We start from the raw sequence: 16,074 nt of genomic DNA on the forward strand, positions 1-16,074 counted from the left end.
AATTCTCAACCATCTGACTGCGAGTTTTAAAGTATCCTCTAACGTCCCCCAACAACAGTTCTGCGATGCTCCTGTACGCAACGGACAACTTACCTCGTCTTGCCGCTGCAGCTGCGTGATCAGCAACGTGCTAAAAATACTTCAAAAAGCAGTACTGCGATCCATGGACTAACTGCAACAATTACTGCCATACATTTATACATAGGAATTGAATGACCAGGAGGGATTTGGACAAGCAACCTTAAACGGTGTAAAGAAAAATGAAAGAAACCAATAAAAACTTTTAATTTACTATAATCAGAAAACTGATGATTTAAATGGTGACAAACTTTACGCGGACTTTTAGTTATTCCGCAACGTCTATACTCTATAAACATGTTTGTGGTCTCAACAATGAGACGAGTATTAGTTTGATCTGACAAAATCCCTCCAGTGCGTAAGCAATAAATAACTACGTGCAACAAAAGGCAAATTATCAAAAAATCCTCAATGAATACCAAAGTCTGCTCGCGGCGGGCTGCGACTTCTCATCCGGCGCAGCTTCTGTCCACTGCACCCTGCTACCGACCACTTCAGACTTCCCTCGACAACTACTCGCTCGCTACAACTCGCGATAATAATATCTCAGACTTAGTGTTTGTGTATGCACACAGCAGAATCATAGACGTCCAATTCTATTATGATTGTGCAAAGTACCAATACGCAGTCTTTGTTTACTATTTTCCTAATCTTTAACATGAAACAAGGAAAGAAAGTTTTCTTCTTAAGGCAACTGGAAATGAAAAAAGGACACCCGAGAAGTTTAACCAAATCAGTGTAGTAATTTTATTTGTATCGTGGTATTTACATCTGTGACAAGTACACTACTGGCCATTAAAATTGCTACACCAAGAAGAAATGCAGATGATAAACGGGTATTCATTGGACAAATATATTGTACTAGACCTGACATGTGATTACATTTTTACGCCAAGCATGGATGCCGTGTACAGGTTCAGCTGCACTTGCAGCTTCAACACGATACCACAGTTCATCAAGAGTAGTGACTGGCGTATTGTGATGAACAAGTTGCTCGGCCACCATTGACCAGACGTTTTCAATTGGTGAGAGATCTGGAGAATGCGCTGGCCAGGGCAGCAGTCGAACATTTTTTTATCCAGAAAGTCCCGTACAGGACCTACAACATGTGATCACGCATTATCCTGCTGAAATGTAGGGTTTCGCAAGGATCGATTGAAGGGTAGAGCCACGGGTCGTAACACATCTGAAATGTAACGTCCACTGTTCAAAGTGCCGTCAATGTGAACTAGAGGTGACCGAGACGTGTAACCAGTGGCACCCCATACCATCACGCCGGGTGATGCGCCGGTAAGGCGATGACGAATACACGCTTCCAATGTGCTTTCACCGCGATGTCGCCAAACACGGGTGCGACCATCATGATGCTGTAAACAGAACCTGGATTCATCCGAAGAGATGACGTTTTGCCATTTGTGCACCCAGGTTCGTCGTCGAGTATACCATCGCAGGCGCTCCTGTCTGTGATGCAGCGTCAAGGGTAACCGCAGCCACGGTCTCCGAGCTCATAGTCCATGCTGCTGCAAACGTCGTCGAACTGTTCGTGCGGATGGTTGTTGTCTTGCAAACGTCCCCGTCTGTTGACTCAGGGGTCGAGACGTTGCTGCACGATACGTTACAGGCGTGCGGATAAGTAGCCTGTCATCTCGACTGCTAGTGATACGAGGCCGTTGGGATCCAGCACGGCGTTCCGTATTACCCACCTGAACCCACCGATTCCATATTGTGCTAACAGTCATTGGATCTCGACCAACGAGAGGAGCAATGTCGCGATACGATAAACAGCAATAGCGATGGGCTACAATCCGACCTTTATCAAAGTCGGTAACGAAATGGTACGCATTTCTCCTCCTTACACGAGGCATCACAACCACGTTTCACCAGGCAACGCCGGTCAACTGCTGTTTGTGTGTGAGAAATCGGTTGGAAACTTTCCTCATGTCAGCACGTTGTAGGTGTCGCCACCGGCGCCAACTCTGTGAATGCTCTGAAAGGGTAATCATTTGCATATCACAGCATCTTCTTCCTGTCGGTTAAATTTCGCGTCTGTAGCACGTCAAATTCGTGGTGTAGCAGTTTTTATGGGCAGTAGTGCATAACGTGTAATCTACAGAGCACTGCACACAGCACTTAGTCAGGATGATTCGGAGCGTAGAGACATGGAAAACGATAGTTATTGCGACATACAATCGATGTAATGAACAACGAATTTTTGCACGTCTATGTTTTTTTTCAGTGTCTCTATTACAAAACCAACATGGTTTACATACATGAACGGTCGTCACACAATTTTGTGACACGCATATCTAAGCATAGCACTGAATATTAGTGGAGATAACTCACAAAAAGGGCAGCCAGATTCAGTCCACAGACCTCGCCCATATGAAAGTAAGCACTTGCTCGCTCGGCTGCGAACTCCTCGCATATTAATGACCATACGAGGTATATAAGCACAGATAACACTTTCAAACTCGGTTTTCTGGAAAACGGCTGGGGGAGTTGCGTCTTCCTTCTTAAACATTTTGAGGTCTTAGTCGAGCTCTATACGCCCTGTCAGTACGAATCAAAACGTTGAGGGGAAGTTCGTATGGTCCCCATGTAAGTGGTATCCAGGAAGCTATGGAGGGAAGAGGAATGGGAGAGGAAGAATGACGATATCCAGGCATTTGTCGACGATCCATATTCAAACACTGGAAGGTTGCACAGGTCTCTCCAATATTCAAGAAAGGTAATAGGAGTAATCCACTAAATTAAAGGCCCATATCATTAACGTCGATATGCAGCACGATTTTGCAACATACACTCCTGGAAATTGAAATAAGAACACCGTGAATTCATTGTCCCAGGAAGGGGAAACTTTATTGACACATTCCTGGGGTCAGATACATCACATGATCACACTGACAGAACCACAGGCACATAGACACAGGCAACAGAGCATGCACAATGTCGGCACTAGTACAGTGTATATCCACCTTTCGCAGCAATGCAGGCTGCTATTCTCCCATGGAGACGATCGTAGAGATGCTGGATGTAGTCCTGTGGAACGGCTTGCCATGCCATTTCCACCTGGCGCCTCAGTTGGACCAGCGTTCGTGCCGGACGTGCAGACCGCGTGAGACGACGCTTCATCCAGTCACAAACATGCTCAATAGGGGACAGATCCGGAGATCTTGCTGGCCAGGGTAGTTGACTTACACCTTCTAGAGCACGTTGGGTGGCACGGGATACATGCGGACGTGCATTGTCCTGTTGGAACAGCAAGTTCCCTTGCCGGTCTAGGAATGGTAGAACGATGGGTTCGATGACGGTTTGGATGTACCGTGCACTATTCAGTGTCCCCTCGACGATCACCAGTGGTGTACGGCCAGTGTAGGAGATCGCTCCCCACACCATGATGCCGGGTGTTGGCCCTGTGTGCCTCGGTCGTATGCAGTCCTGATTGTGGCGCTCACCTGCACGGCGCCAAACACGCATACGACCATCATTGGCACCAAGGCAGAAGCGACTCTCATCGCTGAAGACGACACGTCTCCATTCGTCCCTCCATTCACGCCTGTCGCGACACCACTGGAGGCGGGCTGCACGATGTTGGGGCGTGAGCGGAAGACGGCCTAACGGTGTGCGGGACCGTAGCCCAGCTTCATGGAGACGGTTGCGAATGGTCCTCGCCGATACCCCAGGAGCAACAGCGTCCCTAATTTGCTGGGAAGTGGCGGTGCGGTCCCCTACGGCACTGCGTAGGATCCTACGGTCTTGGCGTGCATCCGTGCGTCGCTGCGGTCCGGTCCCAGGTCGACGGGCACGTGCACCTTCCGCCGACCACTGGCGACAACATCGATGTACTGTGGAGACCTCACGCCCCACGTGTTGAGCAATTCGGCGGTACGTCCACCCGGCCTCCCGCATGCCCACTATACGCCCTCGCTCAAAGTCCGTCAACTGCACATACGGTTCACGTCCACGCTGTCGCGGCATGCTACCAGTGTTAAAGACTGCGATGGAGCTCCGTATGCCACGGCAAACTGGCTGACACTGACGGCGGCGGTGCACAAATGCTGCGCAGCTAGCGCCATTCGACGGCCAACACCGCGGTTCCTGGTGTGTCCGCTGTACCGTGCGTGTGATCATTGCTTGTACAGCCCTCTCGCAGTGTCCGGAGCAAGTATGGTGGGTCTGACACACCGGTGTCAATGTGTTCTTTTTTCCATTTCCAGGAGTGTATATTGCGTTCGAACATTATGAATTACCTCGAAGAAAACCGTCTATTGACACACAGTCAACATGGGTTTAGAAAACATCGTTCCTGTGAAACACAACTAGCTATTTACTCACATGAAGTGTTGAGATTTGTTATTGATTCCGTTCTTTTTAGATTTCCAGAACGCTTTTCAGAGTGTACGACACAAGCGGTTTGTACTGAAATTGCGTGCTTATGGAATATCGTCTCAGTTATGTGACTGAATTCATGATTTACTGTCAGAGTGGTCACAGTTCGCAGCAAGTGATGGAAAGGCATCACGTAAAACGAAAGTAACTTCTGGCGTTCCCCAAGGTAGTGTTACAGGCCCTCTGCTGTTCCTTATCTATATAAATGATTCGGGAGACAATCCGAACAGCCAGTTTCGGTTGTTTGCATGTGATGCTGTCGTTTATCGTCTTGTAAAGTCACGAGAAGATCAAAACAAACTGCAAAATGATTTAGAAACGATGTCTGTATACTGCGGAAATTGGCAATTGATTCTAAACAACGAAAAGTGTGAGGTCATCCACATGTGTGCTAAAATGAATACGTTACACTTCGGTTACACGATAAGTCAGTCAAACCTAAATGCCGTAAATTCAACTATACATAGGAATTACAATTACGAACAACTTAAATTTGAAAGACCATATAGAAAGTGTTGTGGGGAAGGGGAACCTAAGACTGCGTTTTATTGGCAGAACACTTAGAAGATGCAACATATCTACTAAAGAGATTGCACACACTATGTTTGACCGTCCTCTTTTGCAGTCTGGGATCCTTACCAGAAAGAATTAACGGAGTACATCGAGAAAGTTCAAAGAACAGCAGCACGTTCCGGTTTTGTATTATTGAGGAAGAGGGAAAAGAGTGTCACTGGCATGATACAGGACAGGGTTGGACAGCATTAAAAGAAGGGCGCTTTTAGTTGCGGCAGATTCTTTTCAGGAAATTCCAATTATCAAGTCTCTCCTCCGAACGGAAAAATATTTGTCTGGCCCCGACATACTCGGGGAGAAACGATCATCGTAATAACATATGGGGAATCAGAGCTCGCTTGGAAAATATAGGTGTTCCTTTTTACCTCGCGCTGTACGCGATTGTAGTAATAGAGAATTATTGTGAAGGTGGATCGATGGACCATCTACCACGCACGTAAGTGTGATTTGCAGTGTATCCATGTAGATGTAGATGAAGATGCGGGATACGGCGACAGCTGTAGGACCATTTAAACAATGAACGACTGTGGTACACCGAATACATAAAGTACTCTTCCAGAGTATAGATGAAGAGGCAGGGATACACTGAAGAGCCAAAGAAACTGGTACACCAGCCTAATATCGTGTAGGGCCGCCGCGAGCACGCAGAAGTGCCGCAGCACGACGTGGCATGGAGTCGGCTAATGTCTGAAGCAGTGCTGGAGGGAACTGACACCATGAATGCTGCAGGGCTGTCCATATATCAGTAAGAGTACGACGGGGTGGAGATCTCTTCTGAACAGCACGTTGCGAGGCATTCCAGGTAGGCTCAACAGTGTTCATATCTGGGGAGTTTGGTAGCCAATGGAAGTGTTTAAACCCCTGAGTGTTCCTGGAGCCACTCTACAGCAGTTCTGGACGTGTGGAGTGCCGCATTGTCTTGCTGGAATTGCCCAAGTCTGTCGGAATGCACAATAGACATCAATCGATAAAGGTGATCAGACAGGATGCTTACGTACGCGTCACCTGTAAGAGTCGTATCTACGAGGGCAGTTCAATAAGTAATGCAACACATTTTTTTTCTGAAACAGGGGTTGTTTTATTCAGCATTGAAATACACCAGGTTATTCCCCAATCTTTTAGCTACACAACACTATTTTTCATCGTAATCTCCATTCAATGCTACGGCCTTACGCCACCTTGAAATGAGGGCCTGTATGCCTGCACGGTACCATTCCACTGGTCGATGTCGGAGCCAACGTCGTACTGCATCAATAACTTCTTCATCATCCGCGTAGTGCCTCCCACGGATTGCGTCCTTCATTGGGCCAAACATATGGAAATCCGACGGTGCGAGATCGGGGCTGTAGGGTGCACGAGGAAGAACAGTCCACTGAAGTTTTGTGAGCTCCTCTCGGGTGCGAAGACTTGTGTGAGGTCTTGCGTTGTCATGAAGAAGGAGAAGTTCGTTCAGATTTTTGTGCCTACGAACACGCTGAAGTCGTTTCTTCAATTTCTGAAGAGTAGCACAATACACTTCAGAGTTGATCGTTTGACCGTTGGGAAGGACATCGAACAGAATAACCCCTTCAGCGTCCCAGAAGACCGTAACCGTGACTTTACCGGCTGAGGGTATGGCTTTAAACTTTTTCTTGGTAGGGGAGTGGGTGTGGCGCCACTCCATTGATTGCCGTTTTGTTTCAGGTTCGAAGTGATGAACCCATGTTTCGTCGCCTGTAACAATCTTTGACAAGAAATTGTCACCCTCAGCCACATGACGAGCAAGCAATTCCGCACAGATGGTTCTCCTTTGCTCTTTATGGTGTTCGGTTAGACAACGAGGGACCCAGCGGGAACAAACCTTTGAATATCCCAACTGGTGAACAATTGTGACAGCACTACCAACAGAGATGTCAAGTTGAGCACTGAGTTGTTTGATGGTGATCCGTCGATCATCTCGAACGAGTGTGTTCGCACGCTCCGCCATTGCAGGAGTCACAGCTGCGCACGGCCGGCCCGCACGCGGGAGATCAGACAGTCTCGCTTGACCTTGCGGCGATGATGACACACGCTTTGCCCAACGACTCACCGTGCTTTTGTCCACTGCCAGATCACCGTAGACATTCTGCAAGCGCCTATGAATATCTGAGATGCCCTGGTTTTCCGCCAAAAGAAACTCGATCACTGCCCGTTGTTTGCAACGCACATCCGTTACAGACGCCATTTTAACAGCTCCGTACAGCGCTGCCACCTGTCGGAAGTCAATGAAACTATACGAGACGAAGCGGGAATGTTTGAAAATATTCCACAAGAAATTTCCGGTTTTTTCAACCAAAATTGGCCGAGAAAAAAAATGTGTTGCATTACTTATTGAACTGCCCTCGTAGATGCATCAGGGGTCCCTTATCACTCCAACAGCACACGCCCCACGGCACTGTAGAGCCTCCACCAGCTTGAACAGTCCCCTGCTGACATGCCGGGTTCATGGATTCGTGAGGTTGTCTCCATCCGCTCGATACAATTGGAAACGAGACTCATCCGACCAGACAAAGCATTTCCAGTCATCAAAAGTCCAATGTCGGGGTTGACGGGCCCAGGCGAGGCGTAAAGCTTTGTGTCGTGCAGAATCAAGGGTACACGAGTAGCGTACCGGTGATGTTTCGTTGAATGACGCAGCACTGAAATCTGCTGCAATTTCCAGAAGGGTTGCACTTCTGTCACGTTCAACGATTCTCTTCAGTAGTCGTTGGTCCCATTCTTGCAGCATCTTTTTCCAGCCGCAGCGATATCAGAGATTTAATGTGTTACCGGATTTCTGATATTCACGGTATACTCGTGAAACGGTCTCCCAGGAAAATCTCCACTTCACCGCTGCCTCGGATATTCTGTGTCCCATTGCTCGTGCGCCGACTATAAAATCACGTTCAAACATTTACATCTTGATAACGTGCCATTGTAGCAGCAGTAGCCGATCTAACAATGGCGCCAGACACTTGTTGTCTTATACAGGGTGGTCCGGGCCAAATATCTCACGAAATAAGCGTCAAACGAAAAAACTACAAAGGACGAACCTTGTCTAGCTTGAAGGGGAAAACCAGATAGCGCTATGGTTGGCCCGCTAGATGGCGCTGACATAGGTCAAACGGATATCAACTGCGTTTTTTTTTTAACAGGAACCCCCATTTTTTATTACATATTCGTGTAGTACGTAAAGAAATATGAATATTTAAGGGACCACTTTTTTCGCTTTGTGATAGATGGCGCTGTAATAGTCACAAACATGGTATCACGTAACATTCCGCCAGTGCGGACGGTATTTGCTTCGTGATACATTACCCGTGTTAAAATGGACCGTTTACCAATTGCGGGAAAAGTCGATATCGTGTTCATGTATGGCTATTGTCATCAAAATGCCCAACGGGCGTGTGCTATGTATGCTGCTCTGTATCCTGGACGACATCATCCAAGTGTCCGGATCGTTCGCCGGATAGTTACGTTATTTAAAGAAACAGGAAGTGTTCAGCTACATGTGAAACGTCAACCAAGACCTGCAACAAATGACGATGACCAAAGTAGGTGTTTTAGGTGCTGTCGCGGCTAATCCGCACATCAGTAGCAGACAGATTGCGCGAGAATCGCGAATCTCAAAAACGTCGGTGTTGAGAATGCTACATCAACAACGATTGCACCCGTTCCATATTTCTATGCACCAGGAATTGCGTGGCGACGACTTTGAACGTGGTGTACAGTTCTGCCACTGGACACAAATGAAATTACGGGACGATGACAGATTTTTTGCATGCCTTCTATTTAGCGACGAAGCGTCAGTCATCAACAGCGGTAACGTATAGCAGCATAATATGCACTATTAGGCAATGGAAAATCCACGATGGCTGCGACAAGTGGAACATCAGCGACCTTGGCGGGTTAATTTATGGTTCGGCACTATGGGAGGAAGCATAGTTGGCCCCCATTTTATCGATGACAATCTAAATGGTGCTATGTATGCTGATTTCCTACGTAATGTTCTACCGCTGTTACTACAAGATGTTTCACTGCATGACAGAATGGCGATGTACTTCCAACATGATAGATGTCCGGCACGTAGCTCGCGTGCGATTGAAGCGGTATTGAATAGCATATTTCATGACAGGTGGATTGGTCGTCGAAGCACCATACCATGGCCCGCACGTTCACCGGATGTGACGTCCCCGGATTTCTTTCTGTGGGGAAAGGTGAAGGATATTTGCTATCGTGATCCACCGACAACGCCTGACAACATGCGTCAGCGCATTGTCAATGCATGTGCGAACATAACGGAAGGCGAACTACTCGCTGTTGAGAGGAATGTCGTTACACATACTGCCAAACGCATTGAGGTTGACGGACATCATTTTGAGCATTTATTGCATTAATGTGGTATTTACAGGTAATCACGCTGTAACAGCATGCGTTCTCAGAAATGATAAGTTCACAAAGGTACATGTAACACATTGGAACGTCCGAAATAAAATGTTGAAACGTACCTTCGTTCTGTATTTTAATTTAAAAAACCTACCTGTTGGCAACTGTTCGTCTAAAATTGTGAGCCATATGTTTGCGACTATTACAGCGGAATCTATCAAAAAGCGAAAAAAGTGGTCCAACTAAAACATTCATATTTCTTTACGTACTACACGAATGTGCAATAAAAATGGGGGTTCCTACACTCCTGGAAATGGAAAACAGAACACATTGACACCGGTGTGTCAGACCCACCATACTTGCTCCGGACACTGCGAGAGGGCTGTACAAGCAATGATCACACGCACGGCACAGCGGACACACCAGGAACCGCGGTGTTGGCCGTCGAATGGCGCTAGCTGCGCAGCATTTGTGCACCGCCGCCGTCAGTGTCAGCCAGTTTGCCGTGGCATACGGAGCTCCATCGCAGTCTTTAACACTGGTAGCATGCCGCGACTGCGTGGACGTGAACCGTATGTGCAGTTGACGGACTTTAAGCGAGGGCGTATAGTGGGCATGCGGGAGGCCGGGTGGACGTACCGCCGAATTGCTCAACACGTGGGGCGTGAGGTCTCCACAGTACATCGATGTTGTCGCCAGTGGTCAGCGGAAGGCGCACGTGCCCGTCGACCTGGGACCGGACCGCAGCGACGCACGGATGCACGCCAAGACCGTAGGATCCTACGCAGTGCCGTAGGGGACCGCACCGCCACTTCCCAGCAAATTAGGGACACTGTTGCTCCTGGGGTATCGGCGAGGACCATTCGCAACCGTCTCCATGAAGCTGGGCTACGGTCCCGCACACCGTTAGGCCGTCTTCCGCTCACGCCCCAACATCGTGCAGCCCGCCTCCAGTGGTATCGCGACAGGCGTGAATGGAGGGACGAATGGAGACGTGTCGTCTTCAGCGATGAGAGTCGCTTCTGCCTTGGTGCCAATGATGGTCGTATGCGTGTTTGGCGCCGTGCAGGTGAGCGCCACAATCAGGACTGCATACGACCGAGGCACACAGGGCCAACACCCGGCATCATGGTGTGGGGAGCGATCTCCTACACTGGCCGTACACCACTGGTGATCGTCGAGGGGACACTGAATAGTGCACGGTACATCCAAACCGTCATCGAACCCATCGTTCTACCATTCCTAGACCGGCAAGGGAACTTGATGTTCGAACAGGACAATGCACGTCCGCATGTATCCCGTGCCACCCAACGTGCTCTAGAAGGTGTAAGTCAACTACTCTGGCCAGCAAGATCTCCGGATCTGTCCCCCACTGAGCATGTTTGGGACTGGATGAAGCGTCGTCTCACGCGGTCTGCACGTCCAGCACGAACGCTGGTCCAACTGAGGCGCCAGGTGGAAATGGCATGGCAAGCCGTTCCACAGGACTACATCCAGCACCTCTACGATCGTCTCCATGGGAGAATAGCAGCCTGCATTGCTGCGAAAGGTGGATATACACTGTACTAGTGCCGACATTGTGCATGCTCTGTTGCCTGTGTCTATGTGCCTGTGGTTCTGTCAGTGTGATCATGTGATGTATGTGACCCCAGGAATGTGTCAATAAAGTTTCCCCTTCCTGGGACAATGAATTCACGGTGTTCTTATTTCAATTTCCAGGAGTGTATTTAATGAAGGCAACGGCCTTGTCGCAGTGGATACACCGGATCCCGTGAGATCACCGTAGTTAAACGCTGTCGGGCGTGGTCGGCACTTGGACGGGTGACCATCCAGGCCGCCATGCGCTGTTGCCATTTTTCGGGGTGCACGCAGCCTCGTGATGCCAATTGAGGAGCTACTCGACCGAATAGTAGCAGCTCCGGTCAAAGAAAACCATGGAAACGGCCGGGAGAGCGGCGTGCTGACCACACGCCCCTCCTATCCGCATCCTCAACTGATGATGACACGGCGGTCGGATGGTCCCGATGGGCCACTTGCCATTTAAAGAAAACGCGGTTGATATCCGTTTGACCTATGGCAGCGCCATCTAGCGGGCCAACCATAGTTCATAGTTCTTTGTAGTTTTTTCGTTTGACGCTTATTTCGTGAGATATTTGGCCCGGCCACGATCAATGGACCACCCTGTATAGACGTTGTCGAACGCAGCGCCGGATTCTGCCTGTTTACATATCGCTGTATTTGAATACACATGGCTATACCAGTTTCTTTGGCGCTTCATTGTAGAAGTAAGGAAAGTTAGAATCCTGCAAGTTGATAGGTGAGACTGTGAGGGCACTGTGACGCAACAGGCGAGGTCACCGGTACGATTCTCGATCAGGTGCACAGTTCCAGCCTGTGTTCCTCGCGCGTTTAAGCGCGTCGCTCCTGTCACGTGCGAGTTGCGGCACGTGCTGGGTGACTCCAGCTGCTTTGGTGCCGCCGCCTGCCGCACCAGAGCTGACTGACGTAACTCGGTGGCCCGCTGCCAGACCATGCGCTTGCTGCCGCCTCTGTGTACTCCTGACCCGCCCTCCGGGACAATGTCCTCGGCCCTGAACAAGCCAGATCCGGGTAACGCAGCCGGATCGATGCACAGTGCTGGTGAGTAAGCCTATGGCACCTGCTCTGGACTGCTGGCAGGCCCATATCTCATGAGATGGGGGGGGGGGGGGAGGGGTCGTTGCAAACAGGGGTACCTGCGTCGGTTGGGAATTTCAGGTGGCGCCAAATTCATATTCTTGAGGAGAAACCCTTGTCTCGCAAAGCGCACGTTGGTCTGTCGATAATCCATATTGTTTTGTGTTGTGTACATAGTTCCGCGTAGTCAGCGCGTACACAACTTCCCCACTAGAGCACGTCCCGCTAAGCACAACAGTGTAGGCGCAGCGCTCGTCCGTCTCCGCACTACGAGATGGCGCTGCCTAAGAGACGGACCAACTTCTGCTTCCGCCGATCCGCGTATTAATATGTAACGCAGCCAATGAGATTGCTGCTAACGTAGAACCTTTTCTCCTCGCGGATCACACTCGCACAGTGATACATGAACGCGCGAGATATTATAACGAGTGTACAGACCTCCGATTAGTCAGTCTGCATTTGTCTGCACCAGTCTGTACCAGTCAGCATTTGTTTGCACCAGTCTGTACCAGTATACATTTGTCTGTACCAGTCTATAGTCAAGTTTCAGTCTGCTCCTAATAAGATTACCATATTCCTGTACATAGCCATGAAGATAAGTGTATAGACGCTTTTGTCAAGTATCAGAGATCTATGTGAGAATAAGATTAACGTTCCAATACCAAAGGAACTTCAGATTGTAAATAGCATCCAGAACCAAGTTCTGTAATTTTTATGCTTGTTATTATTTTAATAAATGTGTGTGAAAAATAATCAAGTTCTGTTTAAAGTTGGTCACCGTCAATCTGCTACTCTAAGCGTGCAAGTGGCATTTCTATCGTCTGACCTAACGGCAGAAGATAAACACGCCACGATAAGACCACGAGATACATTGCTGACACTCGCCTACTTCGTTAGAGCGACAAGTCAAATAATCTGATGGTGTGTGTACTGAAGGTCTTACAGTACGCAGACCACATTTTGTAACGCATCGCTCTTGGTTTTTGAACATTTTTCAAGACATTGTAAGTTCATTTCTCAACGAATCGTTAAGGTGGGGTAGGACGTCAAACGGGCCGACTTGGAGCAGGAGAGGCACCACAGGACATTTTAATTTCTACTGTCTATACTTTTACTTACTTACAGACTGGTCATACCGGACTCGAGAGTCCATTACCGCAGCAACGTATTTTAGCCACCTGTCCCTGTCTTGGGCTACTTCCTTCCATTCACCTTCAATACCTAGGCCCCTCAAATCAGCCTTCACATTATCCTCCCATCTACGCCTCGATCTCCCCAAAGGACGTTTTCCCTCTAAGTGCCCTACCAGTACGCTGCGCGCTGCCCTGCCCTCATCCGTTCGAGCTACGTGACCCGCCCATCGCAGCCTACGTGATTTAATAATACTGATTATGTCAGGGCTTGAATAGAGTTCGTGAACCTCTTCGTTACGCAGTTTTAGCCACTCTGCGCTAACGTCATCCCGTTTTGCTCCGAAAATTTTGTTTTCAAATACTCGAAACGGCTTTGCATTTTGCACAGTGAGAGACCAAGTCTCACACCCATACAGCATAACTGGTAGAATAATAATTTTGTATATTCTAATCTTGAAATTCCTAGACAATATCCGTGATGAAAGTAATCTATTCAGTGAGAAGTAGCACGCACTTCCCGCCCGTAATCTCTTCTTCAGTTCGGATTCAATCTAATTTCTCGAAGTGATGTCCACGCCTAGATACTTAAATGTGTTCACTTTTCCAAACTGCATGTCTCCAACTCTTAACATTTCCTGATCTACTGCTACTATACTTTCCTGATCTACTGCTACTATAGTTTTACAAATAAATTCATAAGACTTTGTCAGCATGTCCAGGAAGGATTCCGGATTTACACTCATAGCAGTGGAAGTGCAAAAACATAACAAAATAAATTTTTTTTAGTCCTGAAATTTCATCATTTTTTCACTTACTGTTGGCTGCATTTGTTGCTATAGGTACATTTTTCTTCACAAGTAAGAGAGATTATTTGATGAATTTTGCACAGCATACAAACCATACTTACAGGTGTATGAAACTCTAGAATTTTCCAAATCTATTAAAAACTGTGGTAAAAATTGAGATAATTAACTACAAAATTAGATTTTCTTCTAAAGATAAAGTTTAAAACGTAACAACTCATTCCATTTTTTCATAAATTAAATAGATTCTAGAGGTTCAGACACCTGTAAGTATGGTTTGTATGCTGTGCAAAATTCATCGAACACTCTCTTACATAGGAAGAAAAGTGTACCTATAGCAACAAATGCAGCCAATAGTAAGTGAAAAAATGATGAATTTTCACACGTAAAAAAATTATTTTCTCATGTTTTTGAACTTCCGCTGCTACGAGTGTGAATCCTGAATCTTTCCTGGTCATGCTGACGAAGTTTTATGAATTTACTTGTAAAAGTATATACAGTGGAAATTAAAATGTGGTGTGGTGACTCTCCTGCTCGAAGTCGGCTCGTTTGACGTCCTACGCCCCTTGCCGATTTTTGAATGCGTGCATAATGCGCGACGTCTCTGCCAGGGGAATCCCCGTCGCATCCAGAAATAAAAAACTTTCCCGTAGAGAGAAGGGGGCGTGTTTGTACAAGACGAGGCGAATAAACCCGAACGGGTGAATGACAATCGCTGTTTGTTTATGTGGTTGGCTGGATGTGCGAATGATCGGTGTTGTTGTAATTGTTAGCGAAATCAGAATGGAAATAAACGACAAACAGGAATAAATGGTAAGTAAGATTACATATTATCTTCTGTCATTTTCGCAGAAAATTTTTGCAAGGGCGCTACGCTACTAAGGTCCAGTCACCTGTTACAGCAGCCACGTAAGTTCTATTCTCGGAATAGCGCGGAAAACGCGTCGTACGAACGCATACAACGCCTTAACGGGGAATAAAGCGGGATGACTGACCGGTAATTCTGGCAGGGTTAGTGAAGTTAACTGGAGAATAAGCTGACGGATGCAGGAATGATTAGGAACTAGTGGCGACAAGATTGTTTGTTAGGACGAGAAGAGAAAGGAATGGGGACTTCGGACGTGGTCAGGTGTCACTTGTGTCATACGTCTAATCATCCCTAGGTCTACTGTTTCCGATGTGATAGTGAAATGGAGACGTGAAGGGACACGTACAGCTCAAAAGCGTACAGGCCGATCTCGCCTGTTGACTGACAGAGACCGCCGACAGTTGAAGAGGGTCGTAATGTGTAATAGGCAGACATCTATCCAGACCATCACACAGGTATGGGCTTGGGATTAACGCTTGATTAGGGATACAAACAATTCCGAAGACTTCGAACCCATGGCAAATGCGACGCAAAACTGTTGCATAGGAAGAGTGGATGCACCAATGATTCTCCATCGATATGGTTTGCATTTGATGTCATGAGTTTCATACTACATATCGAGAAGTGAGGTTTATCACGTGTGTTCCCGTGTGCTGGTGAACAAAAATTAAATATCTTAACGAAATCGTCCAGTCCTTCTACCAAAGCATTGCACACTTCTGGTACCAAGTGGCGCACTAATGAATAGTGCATTTCAAAGAGGTACGTAAAACTAACGTACGAAACACCAGTAGATTAAAAACGAAGGGTAATATGCTTTCTCATGTTATAGTCGGCTTTAGCAGTTTAGGGACCAATTGCTTGTACGACATATTCGAAATGGGGCACCACATTCTGGTTAAATTCTGGAAGCGGTATGCTAGTAGCATCAGTTGACGAATTAAATATTCTGAAGCATTCTGCCTGATAAAAAAATAACCCACCCACAATGTTCTTTCTAACTTTATTCCTTGTGTGATGTGGAAGCAGTAGAGCCCCACCCATTGTCACTGCTTCTCTTCCGTTCATTTTTCGATAGTCCGAAATTGTGGTCTAGTCGAATTTCATAATTATCAACTACATAAAAGAATGCTTTATTTAATTAAAAGAACTAAATTATTTAACTTCTGTC

This window comes from Schistocerca nitens, chromosome 12 (assembly GCF_023898315.1).
Source record: "Schistocerca nitens isolate TAMUIC-IGC-003100 chromosome 12, iqSchNite1.1, whole genome shotgun sequence".
NCBI classification, from domain to species: Eukaryota; Metazoa; Arthropoda; class Insecta; order Orthoptera; family Acrididae; genus Schistocerca; species Schistocerca nitens.